General features: G+C 43.5%; 1 long non-coding RNA gene and 1 other non-coding gene across 2 annotated transcripts in view; one reads left to right on the top strand and one right to left on the bottom strand.

Moving 5' to 3' along the window:
- LOC120638820 overlaps positions 1-24,140 on the bottom strand; it is a 273,112-nt gene that overhangs the window by 172,272 nt on the left and 76,700 nt on the right. Inside the window, exons 2-3 of the long non-coding RNA XR_005660799.1 lie at positions 16,408-16,456; positions 8,480-8,561 (exon numbers count right to left, since the gene is read on the bottom strand). This is a non-coding gene — a long non-coding RNA (uncharacterized LOC120638820). The remainder of the gene's footprint in view (positions 1-8,479; positions 8,562-16,407; positions 16,457-24,140) is intronic.
- On the top strand, positions 6,669-6,807 carry LOC114816865. The gene has a single exon (XR_003764669.1). It is a non-coding gene; the product is annotated as a small nucleolar RNA SNORA7 (small nucleolar RNA).

Genomic DNA, 24,140 nt, shown 5'->3' with positions numbered 1-24,140 from the left:
AAGGACACAGTCAAAGTTTTATTGGGCCTACGAGCACTGAGAAAATTCCATCAACCCACTTGTAGGAATTTATGTCTTGCCGTTATGTTTATGGATTTTATATGATAGCATCAAACTCAAATGCCCATATGAAAGCAAATTGCTGCCTATACTATTTAACTGCTAATGAGAAATGATGGGTGCTCACTCATGCCCAATAGCATATCATCCCTCTCGACACCAATCCAAGATGTCACCCTTGAATGGTAATGTTGATGGTAGTGATAGTCCAGGGTTATTAAAATGACTGATTAATATCCCAAGGTTTCAAAACTAAACCTAATTCCACTTTCCTGAGGTCTGCTACCCATATCTAAATTTCGAAAGAGCTCCTATCTTTTTGCTCACTAAATCCAGAGAACCATTTTCTACCCGATGCAGCATGGCACAGTGGATAGAGCATGAGCCTGGGACTCAAAAGGTCAAGGGTTCTAATCCCAGCTCTGTTGTTTGTCTGCTCTTTGACCTTGGGCAAGTCACTTCACTCCTCTATGCCTCAGTTACCTCATCTGTAAATGAGGATTGAGACTGTGAGTCTCACATGGGACAAGGACTGTGTCCAATTCAACTGCTTGTATCCACCTCAGCATTTAGTACAGTGCTGGCAAATAGGATGTGCTTAAATACCATAAATAAAAAACCTGGCCAACTAGTAATCGCTGCCCTACTGGCAAGGCAGAGATTCCCCCATATATAGGCATTCTTGACCAACTGATTCCTTAAAAGATTTGCAAGACTGGCAGAACTAATTAATATTCCTACCTACTGTCAATCAATGATATCTATGAGACTCCTCGAGGTGCAATACACTGAACTATGCTCTTGGAGAAGTACCGTATCGGCACAGAACATGTTCCTTGCCCGCACTAAGCTTAAACTCTAACAGGAGAGAGACAGAACTCTTTCTCCCGGATGATATCTCTTCTGCGATTTCTGGAATCACTGGAGGATTCACAGCCAGCCCTCTTTATGATAGTTGCAGTCATGCTTATTTCCCAATTTGACCAGTTAAAAGTCACGCATGTACATGACATGCTGTCTAATGTCTGTTCACAGGTCTCACTTGGGTCTCTGGAGAAAGTTTGTGATTACAAATTTCTGACTAATTGTCACAACCCAGGCACGCCCTCAGCATGCCCAAGAAGAAAACTTTACTGTACTTGGCTATTTTACCTCCACAAAACCATTTTCCTCTGGGTATATTTCAAGTTAACTAAAACTTTGCGTCAGTGAGAAAAGACTTAAGCATCTTCTTTTACTCTGAGAAATTGCCCTTGATAAATCTGCAAACGCAGACCCATTTTGAAATGTCAATGCCTAAGTATATTGGATTTTTATAAAGTGGAATAAATAATGCCAATTGTCCTTTCTTCGTTAAGTATTTGCTTAATCTACCTCACTATCCTATTTAAACATTAGGAGGCTCGTTACCTTTTTAGTGTAAGCCAGGGAAGAAGGACTTTAGACTATTCGGTCCAGAGCTGGTTTATCAACTGGCAAATGTTAAATTCGACCTAATAATAAAAAGTGGTTATATCTCAGCCTTGTAAACTTCAACATTCAAAATCAATTTTCAAATTCCAGAAATACTGAATGAACCCCTGACATATTGCTTTTGGAGTAATGCCTATTCTGAAAAGCACTTTCTGAAGTTTTGGGAAAAGAAGTTAAAAAGTTCTCAAGACCAAAATGGGAATGTATCCTTGTCTACCTCCAGTGGAAGGAAAGATCTCAGTCTAAAGTTTTTGGAAGTTTGCTTTAGATAAGGAAAAAAAAAAGTCATCGTACTTAAAACTTTTCAATACCTCATGAATTGATAAATTGAATTTGAAGTACCACGAGAGAAGATTTCTTTAAAATCTCTAAGTTTGATTTCCTATATGTGAGCAGGGAAACAATATGTTCCTACCAGGTCCTTCAGGGAAACTTGGGGTCAATGGTTATGATTATTTAGTATGCATGAACCTATATACCCTTTACAGACATGTACTGTGTGAAGCAGCTTGGCCTAGTGGATAAAGCATGTGCCTGGGACTCAGAGGCCCTGGGTCCTAATCCCAGCTCTACCATTTGTCTGCTAGGTGACCTTTTTGTGCCAGTCAACTTCTCTGTGACTCGGTTTCCTACTCCCTCCTACTTAGAATGTGACCGCCTTGTGGGACAGGGACTGTGTCCAACCTGATTATCTGGTGGCTACCCCAGTGCTCAGTACAGTGCTTGGCACATGGTAAGTACTTTCCAAGTAGTAAAATAATAAGTACTATAATAATACAACCAGACAGGTTTGGAAGACTTGAAGTAGTGACTCATTCTAAAACCTAAAAAAAAAAAAAAAATGTTGGTATTTGTTAAGCGCTTACTATGTGCCGAGCACTGTTCTAAGCGCTGGGGTAGACACAGGGGAATCAGGTTGTCCCACGTGGGGCTCACAGTCTTAATCCCCATTTTACAGATGAGGGAACTGAGGCACCGAGAAGTTAAGTGACTTGCCCAAAGTCACACAGCTGGCAAGTGGCAGAGCCGGGGTTTGAACCCATGACCTCTGACTCCAAAGCCCGTGCTCTTTCCAGTGAGCCACGCTGCTTCTCGTGGACCTAGACCCATGAGTCTTCATTCAGAGGTGACAAGAAATCTCTGGGAGAAGGTGTATCCAACACCCCTTTCTGGAAGGTTATCTTTATCAGAAACCTATAGTGCTCACTACATGCTAACCTATAGTGCTCACTACATGGAGCATCCATCACACAAATCAATCATTAGTATTTATTAAGGACTTACTGGGTAAGCCCCTTGTGGGCAGGCATTTAGTACAGTGCTCAGCACACAGTAAGTACTCAGTAAATACCATTTGATTGATCTATTGATTGTACTTGGGGCACTGACCTGAATGGTTAGGAGAGACGTTATTACAATAAAAGTAAAGGACACATTACCTGCCCTCGAGAAGCTTTCAATCTAATGGGAGAGACAGTCACAGAATCATTTGCAGATAGGAAGACAAAGAATGGAAAATTGGATAGGTGAATAAATTAATGCTTAAAAAGTATGTACTTTGATACATGTGTGTGTGTGTGTGTGTGTGTGTGTGTGCGTGCTCTGGGTGGCTCTGAGTGCAGAAGCAATGAGGATGTCAGCTGGAAAGACACAAAGAAACAAAGAATTGAGATGTCGATCCCGATGGAACTACATTGCCATGGCTGAACTAGTTGGTCAAAGAATCATTGCTGGTCACCCCCCCCCCTTTTTTTTCTTTCCAATAGCCAGATACTTTTTTTATTGTATTTATTAAGTGCTTACTACACACCAGTCACTGTACTAACCACTGAGGTAGGTACACGCTAATCAGATTGGACACAGTCCATGTCCTTCATGGGCCTCATAGTATAAATACCTATTTTACAGATGAGGTACTGAGGCCCAGCAAAGTGAAGCGACTTACCCAAGGTCACACAGCAGGCAAGTGGCAGAGCCGGAATTAGAACCCAGGTCTTTCAGACCTCCAGGGTCGTGTTCTATCCATTAGGCCACAGTGCTTCTTTTTGGAACTTGGGTTACTTTACTGAAAATGCAGACATTGCCTAGGCGATTGAAGTTATTAATAAAATCCATCATTTCTGCAATGAATCTTAAACAGTCTTTGAAGATGCAGAGGGGAATCCAGAGAACAAGCCTTTTATTTACTTTGCCTCAGGAGCCCGGGGAGTCGAAAGTCACTCCGTTAATTACACGATATTCAGAGTATGACGTCCGATCAGAAGGGATTAGATGGACCCAATGGGAACAAAGTGAAACCTAACTGTTGTGGTTCCACAGGGACTCAGGGGTAAAAACGATCAACATTATCCAATTGCACGGTCCTAAGTAGCATGCTCATGTTTGGTGTTAGGGTGGGGAGGTGGACACCGCCTTTTGAATATATGATCCTCATTCTTTTTGACTGAGGGCTTAAAATCTTTGACATTAAAAAAAAAATTGAGAAAATCCTTTTTGAACTGAAAATAAAAGCAATAGAACTTTTGAGTGGAATAAAGATCTCCCACTGTGATAAATGGTGATGTGCCGTGGAAAAGTCACAGCTCATAATGAGAAGAAGAGGATGAAGAATTATGGTATTTGCTAAGCATTTACTATGTTCCAAGCACTTAGGTAGATAAAGGTTAAATCAGATTGGACATAGCCCTTGTCCCTTATGGAGCTCACGCCGTTTTACAAATGAGATAACTGAGGCACAGAGAAGTTATCCAAGATCACACAGCAGTAAGGTGGGATTAGAACAGGTCTCCTGACCCCCAGGCCTGAGCTCTTCCCACTAAGCCACACTGCTTCACTTCTAAGAGCAAATGGACATCTACTACAGCAACAAAACAAAACCAAAAAAAGCAAACTACACTTCCATGGGGAATCACCCATAGGCTTTACTCCGCACTCCTACTAATAAATGTTCTGAAGATTTCCTTTCAGTTTTCCTATACTCTGAGGTCTGCAACACGACAGTCAGTATGATTTATCACTTGAAAATGAGGCAACTATTCCGAGTCAAAATAGAACAACAAAATATCCTTTTGTGAATGGATATTCCTAATACATGATTGGACTTATCATTTACAATACGTCTTCATAGAAATAATAAGGGTGACAATAAAGGAGTCCAAGGTTAGGACCGAAAATGAACGTCACTGTTTTCAAATTGGTCCTCCCTCACTGCTGCAGATGCTGGGAACTTTAAAGTATGCTGACATTAAGAGCTGAATGTGAGTAGGTATCATTGACTTTGTTTCATAACAAATATTTCCATTTATCATAAAAACGCTTATTATAGTCAGTAAATAAAAGTGTCGGCCTCAACACGTAGATAATATATACCTATCACATAAAAATCATTTGCCTGAAAACATAATGTTATGAGCTGTATAAGTACCCACACTGTATTGCTGTTTCCGTATAAATGCTGATTTGCAATTGGCCCTAAATTCTTAGATATATGAATCCCAGAATCCTGGAAGAGAGTGAAGATGCCTGTTGGAAACCGCCATAAAATATTCTGAAATTGGACATTTACAGCCCCAGTGGAAACAGATTCTTCCACGGTGGCCACTGGCATCTAAATCTCCAAATCCTGACAATCCATCACCAGGGAGTTCTTCCTCACTTTGGCCAGACCGAGACAATATCAAGAGAGAGGACTGTAGCTCTCCACGGGGTTTTGTTTGTTTGTTTGGGGTAAATTTAAAATTGCTTCTCCTGGCTTTCCCTGGAGATTTCCCTGCGGTGGGGGTTCACCCTTGATTCTTAAGTATACCCTCCCGCAAAATTTGGTAAAACACCAGCCATTTCCCCCTAACACTCCCTCTGCCACCTCTCCACTGCCGGCCACTCCCGGACAACTAATCTTCAGGAATCCGGAATGCACCCCATAAAATAGCCGCTAAGGGTCTAGATAGCCCAGAGACACAAGGAGTTTAGTTGGATATGCCTGAGCTTATATTTTCCTAAGACGCTGATTCTATTCACCTATGTCTGCCCAGGCTTTTGGGGCCATAGTCAGATCTGAGATGGTCAAATCTCATGCTAAACTACACAGTGCTGGATCTCTACAGTAACTCTGACTTACTCTTCAGAGTACTCACTAAACCACCAAACCCAGGTCTGTGTGAACAACACTGGTGATAATAATAACTGTGGTATGTGTTAGGCACTTACTATGTGCCAAGCACTGTACAAAGCACTGCTGTAGATACAAGATCAGCAGATCCAACATGAGACTTGCCGTCTAAGTAGGAGGGGGAACGGGTATTCAGTCCCCATTTTACGGATGAGAGAACTGAGGCACAGAGTAGTTAAGTGACCTGCCCAAGGTCACATGGCAGGTACGTGGTGGAGTGAGGATTTGAACCCAGGTCCTCTGACTCCCAGTCCTGAAACTTCTCTGATGATGCCTTCCTAAAACTTACTTATCTGCCTATCAACTTCCCCTTTCTCCTCTATGAAAATTATCTCGTTAGACTGTAAACTCCTCGAGGGCAGAGATCATATCTTCTAAGGCTCTGGGACTCTCCAAAGCGTTTGGCACAATATCCTGCTCACAGTAAATGCTCACTCAATACCACTGATTCATTCTGTTGGTCTTTTTCAATTAAAATATTTTCATTTTCCCTCTCTGAAAGGAGGGATGCTGGATCAAAACATGAGGGTTTCTAAAGCAGTTACCCAAACTGGATACATTTACTATGCTTAAAGTAATAAACAGTATTTTCAAACCCATGTAGGCTTCAAAAACCACTATTCAAAGGAAAACTTCATTTTGAAAACGGCATTAATATGTTGTTCCTTAATTAATACTCCAAATGTTGCCAAAGTGTATGAAAGAGCGTCTCGCTTAATGAGCAGTTACCATCAAATTTCCACAGTTAAATGGTAAAATGAAAAATGAAAACATCCAGAGCAAGGATACAATTTATAACAGAGGATGTTGCAGAACTATAATTGGTTGTGTCCAGCCCGAAGGAGGGAGTGTTAATACCTCTTTTAATGAATTGGGAAGACATACGTAAACCGTATGCTCAAACCTGCGTGTGCCTCTGGAACAACCTGCCCAAGATCGTGACAAATTATAGGTCTGACTCTCAGAGACTCTCTCAGGGTCGCATCTGGAGAGCTTCCAGTGGTCTACCAGTTTCGACTACAGGAGGGAGAGTCAAGCAGAGGCCTACCCATTTCCATTCCTAGTTTGGACAGCGGCTAGCGAGTGGAAGGCAATCTGCTACAAGTCAAGACTCCCCTGTGCCGGGCAGCAGAGGCAAGGAAGAGAATCCAGGGCGGAGACTCAGGTTTACTGCGAAGGAGGCAATGGTAAACCGCTTCTGTATTTTTTACCAAGAAAACTCTGTGGATCCACTACCAGAACGAATGCAGATGGAGGTGGGGCGTTCTGGGAGAGACGTGTCCATGGTGTGGCTTTGGGTGGGGGACAACTCAACAGCATAAGGCAAGACAAGACCCTCGGGGAGCCTTCCAAGCTCAAACTCCGGGCTGGGATCTAGAGAAAGGATCAACGGCCGGAGAACTTCCCCCAGCCAGGCTAGAGCTTCATCGAGCAAGTTTTAAGTGAATATTTTTAGCATAAATATAACCAATCTGTACAGAAGCATTCATTCATCTATTCAGTTGTATTTGTTGAGCACTTACCGTGGGCAGAGTACTGTCCTAAGCACTTGGGAGAGTACAACAATAAGCAGACCCATTCCCTGCCCACAATGAGCTTACAGCAGTGTGGCCTAGTGGAAAGAGCACAGGCCTGGGAGTTGGGGACCTGGGTTCTAATCCTGACCACCACTTGTTTGCTCTGTGTCCTTGAGGAAGTCACTCAACTCTCAGCCTCAGTTTCCTCATCTGTAAAATGAGGATTCGATCCCACTTCTTCTTTCCTAGACTACTAGACTTCACTCATTTTCCCACATTTTTCTGGATCATTTTCCTACTAAAACATTCAGACCACGTTTCCTCACTCAAGAAACTCCAGTGGTTGTCCATCCACCTCCGCATCAAACAAAAACTCCTCACCAACGGCTTTAAATCACCCCATCACCTTGCCCCCTCCTACCTCACCTCGCTACTCTCTTACTCCAACCCAGCCCACACACTTTGCTCCACTAATGCTAACCTTCTCATGGTACCTCAGTCTTGTCTATCTCACCACCAGCCTCTCATCCACATCCTGCCCCTGGCCTGGAATACCCACCCTCCTCATATACAACAAACAATTACTCTCCCCACCTTGAAGGTCTTGTTGAAGGTCCATCTCCTCCTAGAGGCCTACCCTGACTGAGCCCTCCTTTCCTCTTCTCCCACTCCCTTCTGTGTCACCCTGACTTGCTCCCTTTGTTCATCCCCCCTCCCCACCCCACGGCACTTTTGTTCCTAACTGTAAGTTATTTACTTATATTATTTTCTGTCTCCCTTTCTAGACTTTAAGCTTATCGTGAGCACAGAATGTGTCCGATTATTGTTATATGGCACTCTCCCAAGCCCTTAGTACAGTGGTTCACACACAGTAAGGACTCAATAAATATGACTAAATGAATGAAATGAATGAACATTGTTTAAACCTTCTTTATACAATTTGTGATATTTCCCCAGCCAAAAAGATATCAGATTTTTTCCAAACTCTACCCATACCTGGGCAATTAGTTTCTATATAATCCCCCAAATCACTGACTCTCTCATGTTTGTCCCAATTTTGACTAACACTAAATATGCCTGCTGTGCCTAACAATTCCTTTTTTCAGGGGCTACTGTCGCTGGGTACATTGGAAAACCTATAGGCTGCCAGCTTCAACTGATCTGCGCCTGCATCTTCGGGGAACGGGAGAAAGAGAGTTCTTTAACGTCAGGATGTTTAACAACACCAAGACACCCAGAAAGAGACCATTTAAGGGCTTACCTACGGAGGCATCCTTGGATCTGCAGAGCTATGGCAGGAGAGTCTCTGTCCTTATCTCAGGAGATCGAATAGGTGCTGTGACCTGCCATCAAAATGGAAGACAATCCTACCATTAAATTAAAATTAACATCTAGTTAAGATGCCAAAGACTTCAGGACTGCCTGTTTTACCATTCAAACAGGAAAAAGTGTTTTCTTACACAGCCCCCCAGAATCTGCAAATTCATGCCTAGAATGCAGATAGTGAATAATTTATAGCTGTTTTTCAATTAGGCTGCTGAAATGGCTCAGCAGTTCAAGGTGAAATGATTCAAGGGGCAAATCATTTTTAACCTAGATAAAATGGAAACAATGAAACTTGTAGGTTGTAGCGATCAATAAGCGGTATTTATTGAGCACCTACTGTATGCAAACCATTATACTAAGCATTTGTGCATCCTCTCCCAGACTTTAATACTCTACAGTGCACTGAGCAAGTATTCAATAAATACTGTAACTATAAAGCTCTTTGTCTGCCCTCCAGGGGTTTACAGTCCAGCAGGGAAGATGGACAAAAGCAAATTACAGATAAGAGACCGTAATAAAGGTATAAAGATATGTGTCTAAGCCCTAAGGAGGTGGGAGAGAAGAGAGGGTGAATACTGATGCCTAGGTGGCAGAGAAGTGCAAAAGTGATAGGTGGGTAACGTAAGGTGGGAAAATGGCTGAGATAAACCAAAGAAGATGCGATTTCACAAGGGCTTTGAAGAGCTATCACTCTATGGTATTTACTGAGCACTCATTACGTACAGAGCACTGTACTAAGCACTTGGGAAAGTGTAATACAACAGAATTAAATGGACACGTTCCCAGCCCACAACAAACTTACAGCCTAGAGGGGGAGAAGATGGGGAGAGCAAATGGTGTCAGTTCAATAGACTATCACCCAGGCCCAGAAGACTGCTGAAGAAAACAGTTCATCCCTAGGACCATCAGGTCATGGAGTTATTGGATGTGCAGAAAATGGCTTGCCTGACCACATGTCCTGCTAACCAGAGCACTGGCTTGGGAGTCAGAAGGTCATGGGTGCTGATCCCAGCTCTGCCACTTGTCTGCCATGTGACCTGAGGCAAATCACTTCTCTGTGCTTCAAGTTCTCTCATCTGTAAAATGGGGGTTCATTCAGTCATTTAATCGTATTTATTGAGGGCTTACTATGTGCAGAGCACTGTACTAAGTCCTTGGAAAGTACAATACGACAACGACGAGAGACGATCCCTGCCCACAACGGGTTCGCAGTCTAGAGCGGGTGAGACAGACATCAACACGAGTAAACAGGCATCGATATAAATAAATAGAATTGTAGATATGTACCTAAGAGCTCTGTGGTGAGGGTGGGGAAGAGCAAAGGGAGCGAGTCAGGGTGATGCAGAAGGGAGGAGGACCTGAGGAAAAATGGGGCTTAGTCTGGGAAGGCCTCTTAAGACTGTGAGCCCCACATGGGACCAGGATTGTGTCCAGCTCAATTTGCATGTACCCACCCCAGTGCTTAGTAGACTGCCCGACACATAATAAGCGCTTAACAAATACTAACAATATTATTATTATAATAATACCAGGCCCAAGCACTTTAAATTAAAAAAAAAGCAAAGCTTTACATTTAGAAGATTTCTCACCAATAATTCACCAGTTATATCATCACATCCACTGCGGCACCAAATTGACATTAGTAATGGAATATTACAATGACTTGTCATAAAAGTGGCCTGGGAAAATTAGTATTGTACCCCTGAAATTACCATTCCCAATGGTTCCTGTGTTTTAAATTCAGTTTGCTAAGCGAATAGAATGGCATTGCTATAAATGCATAATAGAAATGCATTTTCAATTGCACTCTTATCTCAGAGGCTTTAAATCTTCATGAAGTTTGCTTGACATTGAGCCAGATAAAAAGCAGCATGGTTACTGAAGCGGCTGGGCTGCTGTGCTGAACTCCATTCCGAATCACTACCAATGACACCACTAAAACTCAGAGGAATCTTCGCATTATACTGATGCGGCTTCATTCGTAAATGCCACATTGATGTCAGATTGTTTACTCCTGGTCGTTTTGCAGTTCTCAATTCAGAGGCATAATATGCTTATCCGTCAAACCCAAATGATTAAGGTATACTACATATGATAGCTATGTTTCACATTATTCTTCTTCTATCTATGGTCGTACATCTCCCCCACCCCAGCCTCCTGGGGTGGTGATCAAAAATACAACCAGTATTAGCACACTTTAAAGGTTCCCCTAGTTGAACACTCATTTCAGCGTTATTTAACAAGCCAGTCCTAAAAGGAATCCATTTTTGCCTTTCTGATGAATGTGAAACTATAACAGCAGGGCTAAAACACAAGAGACTGGCACAGGATTTAAAACTGCTTTGCCATTTACCCTGTAAGCTGAGATTCCTTGCTGGTTTCTTCAATTAAATGAGAATAAAAACAAAATCAAAATCCAAAGACTTATGCAGTTGCTTGAAAGCATAAACCTGAAATGCCTTTTCCCTAAAAGATACAGTCTCAGACTGGGAAACATTTCAAAAGCAGTTGGTTGAACATTATGCCACAGAAATACTGCCTGAAAGGAAACTCAGCATTTTCCCCAGTCCATTTGAATTGTGGACTAAATTTAGGGAAGACTTGCATTACATTAAATACCACTAAAATATTTTTAAGTGCGAGAAATTCACTGGTGTGGGCTGAGAAAGCTAATAGCATACACACACATAACCAATAAATATGGAACTGAAGTTCTGGGTTACTGACACGTTACCTACGAAGGGGAAAATGAAGCCTGCGGACTATTTATTGAGAACCTACCATGGCTGAGCACTGTACTAAGTGAAAAGTAGCAAAATAATAATAATTATTACTATGGTATTTGTTAAGCAATTACTCTGTGCCAGGCACTGTTCTAAGCACTGAGGTAGATACAGGCTAATCAGGTTGGACACAGTCCCTGTCCCACCTTGGGCTCAACTCATCCTCATTTTACAGATGAAGTAACTGAGTCACAGAGAAGTGAAGTGACTTGTCCAAGATCACACAGCAGACATGTGGCAGAGCCGGCATTAAAATCCATGTCCTACTGGTTCCCAGGCCCCTGGTCTATCCCCTACCCCCCCCCCACACACACACAACCCCAAGGCCAACCCTCGTTTGCAGAAAGCTGTGTGTGTTTTCCCTAGAAAGAAGTGTTCACTTATACAGCAAGGTAACGGCTGACTATCTGCATGTCATGTTATGTAGTTGGCAAGGTGGTTATTCATGGTGGTTCAGATGGTGGTTTATTCAAGTAGCACAGGAGAGGTGTAGGGTTGGACAATCTCCATGATGGCCAAGAAGTTTCTGCATTGGCCATGACAGCCAGGGCCACGCCTAATAGTCACAAATGTGGACGGAGAGTAAGGGAATCACAGAATGTGCCGCTGTCTTGAAGGAGATGTCTGACTCTTTGAACCAGCTGAGTGTCCTCTTTCCACCTCCCTCCCCGCCTCACCCCCTCCTAACCTCGTGTCACCACCATCAGCCTACCGGGACTCCACTAAGTATGAGTGGGGTGTCTTCACCCCCTAAAAGTGGGAAGCCTATGTAATGAGTTTCCCCAAGAAGCGGACAGACACACAGTTTTCAAAAGATACAAAAACAGTACAGAGAAATTCAAGAACGAGACATCCGTAAAGCCTTAAATAAGTAGGTGCTTTTTCAAAAACCCAGTGTTTTCTCCATAAAAACGTGACTTTCGACCCAATATTAAGGTCGTGAAGAGTCAACCTCTTGCTGCACTGGACATCTGAACAATGGCTCCCAGAGAGATTGTTCATTTTCTAATTTCTCCTTAGCTTGTCTCATCTGCTAATAAGTGTCATCGGCAATCAGGTAGGACAAATTTGGATAAGAGAATCCCTCGCTCCCCAAAAAAGAAAAAATAAATTCAGTGAAACACTTCTATCATTCACCTGATAGCTGATCCAGACCTCAAACAACTACTGAGGGGAAAAAAATAAATCCTCACTTATCTCAATAGGTAACTTTGAAAATAAGGATAATCCCTCGATTGATGTTTACTCACTGAGCAAAGTGTCACACCAGTCAAAGAATAAGACAAAATAGCAGAGGGGGAAAATAACCAAGTGTCTGTTCAATCCTGGACTTCTAGCAAGATTCTGCAGCTGCATAATTCACCTTAGATGCCCCTCTCAGGGTCATACCTGGAGAACTTCCAGTATTCTACCATTCTCCACTACGGGAGGGAGAAACAAGCGGAGGCCTACCCATTTCATTCCTAGCTTGGGCAGTGGCTAGCAAGCGGAAGACAATCTGCTACAAGTCAAAACTCAACCGTGCTGGGCAGCGGTGGCATGGGCGAGAGCCGAGGGTGGAGAATCAAGTTTGCTGAGCGGAAGGAGGCAATGGTAAACCACTTCCCTACTTTTACCAAGAAAACTCTATGGTTACACTACCAGAACGACTGCAGATGAAGGTAGGACATTCTGGAAGAGCTGCGTACGTGGCATCGCTATTGGTCGGAGACGACTCAACAGCATAAGACAAGACAGGACACCTTAGATGAAATAATGTTTTAGTAAATTATTGCACTTAAACGGAAAAGGTGGTCTAAGTCTTATCAGACCAATATCTACAGAGACCTCAGTTCTTTTCCATTATGAGGATTATTTTACGTAATTGTATTGCTCTAGTTGCTGAAGTGTTTCACTTTTTTAAGCACATGACCACACACAACAGAGGCCTTCAGTCAGACCGGCAAAAACACAAAAAGGTGCAGTGAAGCCTGAAGCATAATTAGTTCCCTGTGCTTAACACTTGAGTGACAATTTTAATTGCAATGAGTACAGAGTTGCACAACTAGTAGTAATAGTAATAATAGCAGCAGTAACGGTATCTACTGGGCATCTAACAGAGGTGACTCAGTGGAAAGAGCACGGGCTTTGAAGTCAGAGGTCAGGGGTTCGAATCCCGCCTCGGCCACTTGTCAGCTGTGAGACTTTGGGCAAGTCACTTCACTTCTCGGTGCCTCAGTTACCTCATCTGTAAAATGGGGATTAAGACTGTGAGCCCCACGTGGGACAACCTGATTCCCCTGTGTCTACCCCAGCGCTTAGAACAGTGCTCTGCACATAGTAAGAACTTAACAAATACCAACATGATTATTATTATAACAAGACATAGTTCTTAGCACTTGGGAAAGCACAGTAGAAAACTGTGCACAACAGAAGCACAATAGAAGCATTGTTAATCTTAGGTTATGATTAATTAAGGAATCATTTTCAATGAATTACCTTTTAAGGGCAAGCATTCTCACCCTTTCCTGACATGTTCCCAGCCCACAAAGGGCTTTCACTCTAACAGGTTCTAAGTAGCGAAGGATCCACAAACTAAAAGCATGTAACAGGCACAGGCAGATTAGTGAACTGAGTACCTGGCGAGGGGCATCTTCCTTCTTATAAGGATGAGGAAAATGGAACACCGAGCCAGCATGTTTCAACAGAGTCAACACCATCTTCCTATTTCTTCCATTATGCAGCTTTTCCCTCTGTCTCTTGCCCAGAATGCCACTGGAGCAAAATCACGGCAACATGCAACTCTCCGGCTAGAACCGCGAGGTCCAAAGAAACAGTGGTGTGCACGTGTGACACGGGTCAAGGAACACGTATAACAGTGCACGTTTTCCCTATTCAAGAGCATACCATCTGCAACCTAAGACTGAGGTGCCCTTTCCTCTTGGCATGACAGTCTCTTTATCCCTGAGCTCTTCGTTTTAGTGCAGGGCTTAGAATGCTTCTCTCACAGAGTCTGCACCCTCAGCAAATATTTTTCACCAGGAGCTTGGACAGCTCCCAACATCAAAAGAGTTGACTATTTACAAAAATCAGTGGCACTACACACTACCTTAGAGCAGAGGAAAAAAAAGTACACTTTACTGAACTGTGCCCTGCTTAATACCGAAAACACCTATGCCAAATTTCTGAAAAAAAAAAAATCAGTCCCTTAAAAACATTCCCCACAGCATTTTCTTTTTCAATCTCTCAAACGTTCCCCGCTTCCTTCCTTAGTACAGCCTTCTCAGTGAACAAAAAACAAAAGTTAATCCGCTAGTTCACTCATGACTCGACGTTCAACTTAATTTTCCGTTCACCTGCAAGGACAAGACCAGTGGCTATCAGCTTCCATCCCCTGCCCTCCAGAAAAATGAGAAACTCTCAATCTCAATGATTCATAATAACCACCACCACCTAACCCACCTCCCAGGAAAGGCAGATAGAGTAATGAGCTATAGATCGTTGGTTAAGAACTTTGAACCCTGGTAGACAAGCATTAAAGAAGCATTGTTAATCTTAGGTTATGATTAATTAAGGAATCATTTTCAATGAATTACCTTTTAAGGGCAAGCATCCTTCCCCTTCCCGTAATAACAATATGATAATGCATTAGGAGACCTAAGTTAATACAGAGAGATTAAATGATTATGCAAACAATAGCTCATTAATCCTTGCCAATCCCTGTGAGGTGGGTAGGTGACAGCGTACTGAGTCTTTTCTTTTAAAAGTGACGAGCTTAATAAGCAACTACTGTGAGCCTGATCTCCTGAGATCTCCCTCTCTTACTAGGCCACAAGCCCCCTGGGAAATTGGTTTCACAGACCTGCCTTCCTGAGGGCATCTAAGAGGATAGTATCGCCACATCGACCATGATCTGCAACTGAAATGCTGATTTATGGGCATTTCCCCATCGGGCACCACCACGATTATGATCTGGGGTCTGTGCCGACAGAGAGGAATGGTGGTAGCTTATTGTTCCATTCAAAAATCAAAGACCGCAATGGTAGCACAGTCTTTACAGTTAAGAGCCAGAAGCCAAAGAAACCTCTAATCAGTGAAGAAGCTGGAAATAGAATTCTCCATCCATCAGAGGAAGGAACAAGATTCTTAACTCATTTGGACAGTTTCCAGACCTCAAAAGCACACGGTTTCATCCCCATTTCCTGAACCCCGATTCCGACTGTACAGGGGAGAGGCAGAGACAGAAAAGGGAGCTATACGATGACCGCTTTGGTCATATTGGACTTCTCAGATAGCCCCAGGTGCTTCCAAGATGTCCCGTGTCCAATGTGGCTCTGAACCGAGATGCTTCCTTTGCGGAATAGGAGGTCCGATTCTGTGAAGTTGTAAACTCGCAGGGGACAAAGTTTTAATATTTTTAAATAAAGATGGCAGAAAGCATTTCCCTGGGTTCTCCGAATAATAATGGTATTTAGCAAGTGCCTATTAACGTACTAAGAATGGAGCTAAGTCCCGAGGTAGATACAGGGTCATCGGAGAGGAGAGCATCCTGTCCCACACCTGGCTCACAGCCTAAGGGGGAGGGAGAGTGGCTGCTTTCTCCCCATATTCAAGAAGGAGGAATGGAGACCCAAAGAGATTAACTGACTTTCTCAGAGTCACAGAGCAGGACTGTGGCCGAAGCTAGGACTAGACTGTAAGCTTGTTGTGGGCAGAGAACGTGTCTACCAACTCTGTCGTATTGGACTCTCTCAAGCATTTAGTACAGCGCTTTGCACAAAGTAAGCGCTCAGTAAATACCTTTGATTGATCGACACAGGCCCCCGATTCTCTGTCCCTTCTTTCCGCTATGTATGGCCTATCATTAAGCATCCCCACACGCCACAAATTAAAGTACATGCAAACCATTTTTCTCATAAAATTGTTTGCAGACACTCTTAAAGCAAGAGTTGGAAAAAGTAATGTCAGATTTTAAGTATCACCAGCCCTAGCTCATGAGTGACCACATTTTTTGTCCTCGCCATAATTCAAGCTCCGTATGTTATGACCAAGAAATTTTATGCGGCGATACGTTCCTCCGCTCCCAATTTAGTCAACGTACCTGGACCAATCAATTTCAATCGTGCTGCTCATCTGTATCTGAACTCGGCCTAAAGAGGAACATAGAACAATCTATGAGATCTGATGTTTCAATTAAAATGTTTTCAAGATTCCATTGAATTATTTTCAAGTATTCCATCATGGTCGTATTTTTTTTAATTCTGCAGTCGCCTCTAATCAGAGTCCCACGCAGTCTTCCTTTCTCCATTTTTCATCACTGTCCAGTTTCCTTCTAGTCTTTCTTAGAAGTAATTTACAGTGGCAGATTGTACTTCCTTGTCCTCCTCCTTATGCTTCTCTGCCCCTGAATCCTGGTCCGGAGAAAAATATTACTCAAACCTTGTGCCCTTCCGAACGCCATTCTAAACAGGAGATTTACATTGGCAAAATAATGGCGTCCCATCCATTCACTGAGACTTCCAACACGGATTATCCCCACTCATTCTGTCATAAGAAAGCAGACTTCTTTCTTTGCTTAATTCTCCAGAAATAACTCTCCAAAGTAGTACAGAAATTTTGCCCCTATCTTCTCATTCAATCCACTTGTTACTTTTTTCCCTTGATCAATATTTGTGGTATTTTTAAGTATAGGATCTAGATAAAGTGGGCTTAAAGTCTGTCTCAATTCCCAGGGAAATCTAATGCTGGGCAGCACTCTACCTGAAAAGTAAAAGAGATTTCTTCAGATTTTGCTCACTGCTTCACTGTGCTACAGCAGCACTTGTGGAGAATATTATATGTAGAAATGGATCAAAAACTAAGATGTCATTTCACGACTTCTGCTATGGCTCCCGGCAGTAGAGGATACTAAAGCTTCTTCGAGATGCTACCTGTCCTACCAGAGTCAGCAAATTGGAGCACTGTCCTCACCCTGCAATCCAGGAACTACTCAACTCAGAGAAGCAGTGTGGCCTAGTGGATAGAGCCCAGGCCTGGGAGTCAGAAGGACCTGGGTTCTAATCCCGGCTCCGCCACTTGTCTGTGTGACCTTGGGCAAGTCACTTCACTGTTCTGTGCCTCAGTTACTTCATCTGTAAAATGGGGATTACCACGGTGAGCCTCATGTAGGAAAGGGACTGTGATTAGCTTGTATCTACCTGAATGCTGAATACAGTGCCTTGGCACACTGTCAGCACCTAAAAAATACCATGAAAAAAACCAAAAGAACTTTGAGATAAAAAACATCTAGGCAGAGGCAGGATGTCTTTCCCAACTCAGGATGATAATTGACCATTCCAATTATATTTTCATTCCATCTCTCTGAAGTTAATCTGATGCCTTATTTCCTCGCTCAAAGTATAGGACACAGCATCGGCTCAGTCCATTTAAGAGATGATATAATTGACTAACTGGTGGCTAGGTTACCATAGAGACAAAGCAGGAGTAAAAGGATTTTTCAAGCATTCCCTGGGACGGCTATCTATGTTTGAACTCTCACTGTGGTCCACACGCTGGAAACGCCGGGTAGGAGGATGCTACCGAAAACAAGCTGCTTCAAAGTCACCCCTTCCAAGTGTTTGGTAGCTTAACCCGTGGGCAAGTCTTGTTATGCAAAGCAGCAAGGGTATTCGGAAACCAAATTGCAAGCAAGTGAACAGCACATTCAGCCTGGCTTAATGGAAAGAGCACGGGCGTGGGAGTCAGAGGTCGTGGGTTCTAATCCCAGCTCTGCCACTTGTCTGCTCTGTGTGATCTTGGGCAAGTCACCGCACTTCTCTGTGCCTCGTTTACCTCATCTGTAAAATGGGGATTAAGACTGCGAAACCCCACGTGGGGCAACGTGATTACCTTGTACCTAACTCAGTACTTAGAATAGTGCTTGGCACATAGTAAGTGCTTAACAAATACCATTATTATTAAGAAGTCAAGCAGAGGGGAATAAAAATCTTCTCTAGCTCCTTTATCTGGCTATGTCTTCTTGTGAACGCCCTGGGCCTTCCACCTTCTTACCTTTACCGTCCCCTTCTAGACTGTCAGCTCATTACGGGCAGGGAACGTGTCTGCTAATTCTGTTGTAATGTACTCTCCCAAGCGCTGAGGACAGTGCTCTACGCATAGTAAATGATCAATAAATACGACTGATTGATTACCTTCAGACCACTGGGAGGGAAGAAAGAACAGAGCCTTGTGCTCCTTGGCCTGAGGCTGAGACAGAACTGCTCCATCCTGCTCAGTGCCTTCAAGTGTGCTACTAGATTCAGAGATTCGGCACCATCGAGTGACATCTGATATAGAGATTCCCAACTCCACTCAAACAGTTATATCTGACACAGAGATTCGGCACTACAGATGGTTACAGTCTCATCACAGGCAGAACAAATGCAAGGTTAGATCGGAATCCGGAGTCATTCTAAACCGTCACTGGCATGTTTAACAAACCCAGGTTAAGCCGAAATCCCGAAGCACACTTAACCGAGACTTTTTTTTTTGGTAGGAATTCAGGTGTCTGGTGTTGTTACCTTACATCTGCTTCTGAGCTTGATTTATACTGGAAGAGGCAAAAGCATGCTCTAGCGCCTAGAGCATGGGCCTGGGAGCCAGAGGACCTGGGTTCTAATCCCCACTCAGCCACCTGTCTGCTGTGTGACTTCAGGCAAGTCACTTCTCTGGGCTTCGATTACCTCATCTGTAAAACAGGGGTCAAGACTGCGAGCCCCATGTGGGATGTGGGCTGTGTCCAACCTGAGTAACTTGCATCTTCTCCATTGCTTCGTACTGTACCTGGCACATAGTAAGGGCTTAACAAATGCCATGAAAAAGGAGGGAGGTGCTGGAACAATTCTGGGTAAGAGGAGGGGAAGCTCCTCAACTTTGGAGTTAAAAGACTGACTCGCTGCCCGATTCTCTCAGTCCATACACTCAAAGACTGATGACATCTCCCATCATCAATGATGGATGAGTCTTGCTCCATAACCAAAGGCCCTAGAACCTTATGCAAGGGAATTGTCCCTCATGTTCTCCCTGGGGCTTGGATTCCAACAAGCAAGTACATGGGAAGTGGGGACAGTGCACTGTGAGAACTCAACTATGAAGCTCAAGTTTGGCATCACCAATCAATCGTATTCACAGAGCACAGAGTCCAATATAACAGAGTTGGTGGACACCTTCCCCGCCCACAATGAGCTAAACTGGAATCCTATCTTAGATCCAACTGCTATTACTTTGTTGGAAACCGTTTGGGCTTGAAGCCTGCATTCGGAAACTGTTGAAACTTAAAGCTCGACAAACTCGCCGCCAACAATAACACCAAAGGTCCCACCGTATGTATGCTGTTTGGCCAAACCCTGGACAAAGTCTGACTGAGACACTATTTTGGCCTTTCGGGAAGTTTACGAACTAATTCTAAACTACTACAGGTGAAATGTTCTTGGACGACTAGACATAGGAAGAAATGAGTTAGGGTCTGTTCACACACTAACTGAAAGGTGACTTACAACTGCTTAATGTTTCCTTCAAAAAATTTAACAGGAACGTGTGGAAATGTGAAACCATTTTCAGTTCTGCCGCCTACATTGCATTCATGGAGTGGCCAATTGATAATCAATTATATTTACAGAGTGTTTACTGTACACAGAGCACTGTAATAACCAACTGGGAGAGTACAGTATAACAGGTTCCCCACCCACAACAAGCTAGAGGGGGATATTTCAGATGAGGAAACTGAGGTCCAGAGATTACCATTTTCTTTCCCCATTTTCTAACTCTGATACATTTTCAAAGCCTTTTCCTTTTTATAAATCTAAGTACAATTTTGTTAATTGCACACTTAGTCACTATTAGGCACAAAATTATAATTACATCAAAATGATTATACAATAGCAAATCCGCATGGAGAGAGCCAATACCGAGCTTGTTTTCTGAACTATTAACCATCATTAGACATGGGAAATTGCAGTTGACTTCTAAATCTTGATTTTCAATTTTAAGTTAGCTGGAATGCCACTCAAGGATTTAATACATTGACAGAAAAAAAAAATCCTTGGATCATAATCATTATACCAATTGTCTAATGAATGTCCAATTGAAACAAAGAAAATGTTGGCTTGTGTGTACTAAATACTAATGGCTCTTTAAATATGTGTGTTCTCTGATGACATAATCTAGACCCCTAATTTGTACACTTCTTTGTAGGAATAATTAGAGACTAAAACCATATAAAAATCAAGGCTGTTTGTCAATCTGCGGCCCCTGGTGAACTCAGGTTCTTTCCACATTAAAACACTTGGCATTTACTGGGAGCATCTGGCAAAATAGACACTCGTCTAATAATAATAATGGTGGTTTTCGTTAGGCGCTTACTATACCAGGCACTGTCTTAAGCGCTGGGGTGGATACAAGCAAATCGGGTTGGATGCAGTCCCTTTCCCACGTGCGGCTCGCGGTCTCAATCATCATTTTACAGATGAGGTAACAGGCACAGAGAAATGAAGTAACTTGACCAGTGTCACCCGGCAGACAAGTGGTGGAGTAGGGATTAATGTTGGTATTTGTTAAGCGCTTACTATGTGCCGAGCACTGTTCTAAGCGCTGGGGTAGACACAGGGGAATCAGGTGGTCCCACATGGGGCTCACAGTCTTCATCCCCATTTTACACATGAGGTAACTGAGGCACTGAGAAGTGAAGTGACTTGCCCAAAGAACCCATGACCTCTGACTCCAAAGCCCGTGCTCTTTCCACTGAGCCACGCGGATTAGAGCCCATGACCATCTGACTCCCAAGCCCGGGCTCTAGCCACTACACCATGCCGCTTCTCTACATACCCAAAACTGCAGTTAGTGCCAGAGTATTAATGCTTTCCTGAGAAGCCCTTGAGGGAAGATCAGAGGTTGGTGAAACCTTCACAGGGCTGGTAAATGCTCCATTCTTATCTGCAAGGTAGGCTTCCAGGCTTGTTGTAAACAAATAGAAGGAGCAGCCTCAACATGCTAGCCGTGGTAACCGTAGAAGGAATTTTGGAGGCCAATTAAGTGAGCAATAGATTCCCATTTCTTCAGGCTCAGTCAATATATCTTCATCTCACTTAATAGAGAGCATATTGGCTTGAAATTCAAGAAGCCAGAAGTCATCGTTGCTCTATTGCTATCGTCTCAAGTGAAAATTAGTTGTTTAATAGTGCACAGCCACCAGTGGAATTAGATTACTATCATTCGTCATCTGAAACTTTACTGGAGTATGCTAGGTCTAGAGAGACCTCGATCTTCCAGAGGAGGAGTAACCAGCCTTTCGAGCGGGTTCATCAGACTCCTCCACCCACCATTCTTAAAAATTCCAGGGCAGGACCTCCAACAAGGAAGTTCTGGGAGGCAATCAGATGAGTAAGGTTCACAGCCAGACAACATGGCAGAATGAGACCTCTGAGTTCTCACAGTGAAGCAGCATGGCGTAATCGCTAGAGCACACGCCTGGGAGTCAGAAAGTCATTAGTTCTAATCCCGGCTCCGCCATTTGTCTGTTGTGTGACCTTGGGCAAGTCACTTCACTTCTCTGGGCCTCAGTTACCTCTTCTGTAAAATGGGGATTGAGAGCGTAAGCCCCACACGGGACAAGGACTGTGTCTAACCCGATTTGCTTGTAACCACCTCAGCATCTGGCACATAGTAAGTGCTTAACAAATAAGACGATCATTAATTATTATTCTTAGGTCAATGGATGGTGGTAGACTACCCAGCCAACTGCTGGGAAGCACACGGAAATAGGGCGTATGCCAGCAGCGAGGGCAGACAAATGTTTGTAGATCACAGTGAAGGAACATCTCAACCAACATGTCATTGCATAGCTTTGGGGAAACCCACAGGTGAGGAAAAGAGTTGCCCCCGGGACCTGATTTGCCCTGGATGAGGAAGGTGCAGGGGCTCTAAGTGATAGCACGAATCCCAATGCCACCAGAGGGGGTTTGGTGTGGATAGGTGAAGGGGAAAGTGGAGAAGATTTGAAGAACAGAAGAAACTAAGAGATGTACAAATCCTCTGCACTTTGCTTCCCTATCCTGGGACTCCTGGGATGGGCACAGGTAATAATAATAGTGAAAATAATAAAGGTTCATAAGCACTTACTATGTGCCAAGCACTGTTCTAAGCACTGGGGTGGGTACAAAGTTAATCAGGTTGGACACAGTCCCTGTCCCACTAGGGGCCCACAGTCTTAATCCCCGTTTTACAGATGAGGCAACTGAGGCCCGGAGAAGTGACGTGACTTGCCCAAGATCACCCAGTGGACAAGTGGTGGAGCCTGAATTCGAACCCAGGTCCTTCTGACTCCCAGGCCCATGCTCCATCCACTAAACCATGCCCACAGAATCACCGGGTTTCTACCACCAGGTTCTGCCCACCTTTTAGGACTCATCCCTTGAAAGCTTTCGTGCTTCTCCTTGGGCAGAGACTGATGCATCGGTGCCACCTCTCACTCTAAACCAGGCGTCCTGATTTCAGCATGTCGGCTTGGCTTTATAGCAGTAACTCAGGTTTCTCCACTCCTCACCCTGTTCCCATCCTGGCAACCTTTGGGGTGATGGCCGGAACCCACGCAGGAATGAGAGCGGGGTCGGGGAATAAACACGGGGCCAACAGAAACCCGGGGTAGGACCTGTCAGTCAGCCTGACTAGCCTGAATCATCAACTCTCTTATACCGCACTCTTCCAAGCATTTAGGCCAGTACGCCACACACAGTAGACGCTCAATAAATTCGATTGATTGACAGACCGATCAGGAGGCCGACACCGAAAGTCATCTCAAACAGCATACTGTTTAGAAATCTACAGTAGATTAATCTCCGAGTTACTCTGCCCTCGGTTCATCAAAAACACGAAGTTGCTTACTTCTCACGGTAGAGTGTGATGGAAAGAAAATACAGTGGGTGCAATTTCGTATTCTAGGCTCTATAGAATCTTACGGATATCATGAAGAGAGGGTATGCTGAGGACTCTGTTCTAATTGCAGATGCTATCACTGGGACAGAGATCGCTATCCCTGCGTCATTTTGTTCTTGTTCTAATATTTCTCTAAAGAGTAACACGATCTCATTCATTTGTTTGCTTTTCAATTCTCCAGCAAGTCTTCTGCCATTACAAGGAAGAAAAAGAGAAAATGATGCCACTTTAACTACCCAGGTTGATTCATCAGATTTACATTTATCCAGGGAAAAAATTCACCTCCAATAAAGTGCTACGAGTGCTTTTTCAGTTTGTTGTTTCTCTTCTTTCATTTCCTATGCTAAATGTTCCCGTTCTTTGTACTGTTAACCATTTAACAGCATTTCCTTGATATCATTTTATTTCTGTTTCAGATTCACGTTCAGAGTCTTGATACCATCAACCAAAATGTCATATGAACAAAACGGCCTATAGTTGTGAGATCCCTTAATGATGATGGCGATGATAATAACAACAATATTTAAGGTCTTTTTTAATGGTATTTAAGTGCTTACTATGTGCCAGGCTCCGTACTAAGCACCGGGTAGATACAAGCTAATCAGGTTGGACACGATCCATGTCCGACAGGGGCTCACGGTCTCGATCTCCATTTCACAGATGCGGTGATGGGCACAAAGAAGTGAAGTGACTTGCCCAAAGTCACTCAGACAAGTGGCAGCGACCGGATTAGAACTCAGGTCCTTCTTGCAACCTGGGCCATGCTCTACCCACTAGGCTACACTGCTTACTACGTGACTAGCACAAAGGTGGGATACAGGGTAATGAGATTAAAGTCAGTCTCCCCCACCGCCCCCCTCCCAAAAA

Source organism: Ornithorhynchus anatinus, chromosome 14 (genome assembly GCF_004115215.2).
Source record: "Ornithorhynchus anatinus isolate Pmale09 chromosome 14, mOrnAna1.pri.v4, whole genome shotgun sequence".
Lineage (NCBI taxonomy): Eukaryota > Metazoa > Chordata > Mammalia > Monotremata > Ornithorhynchidae > Ornithorhynchus > Ornithorhynchus anatinus.
This window is presented reverse-complemented; position numbering and strand designations above follow the sequence as displayed.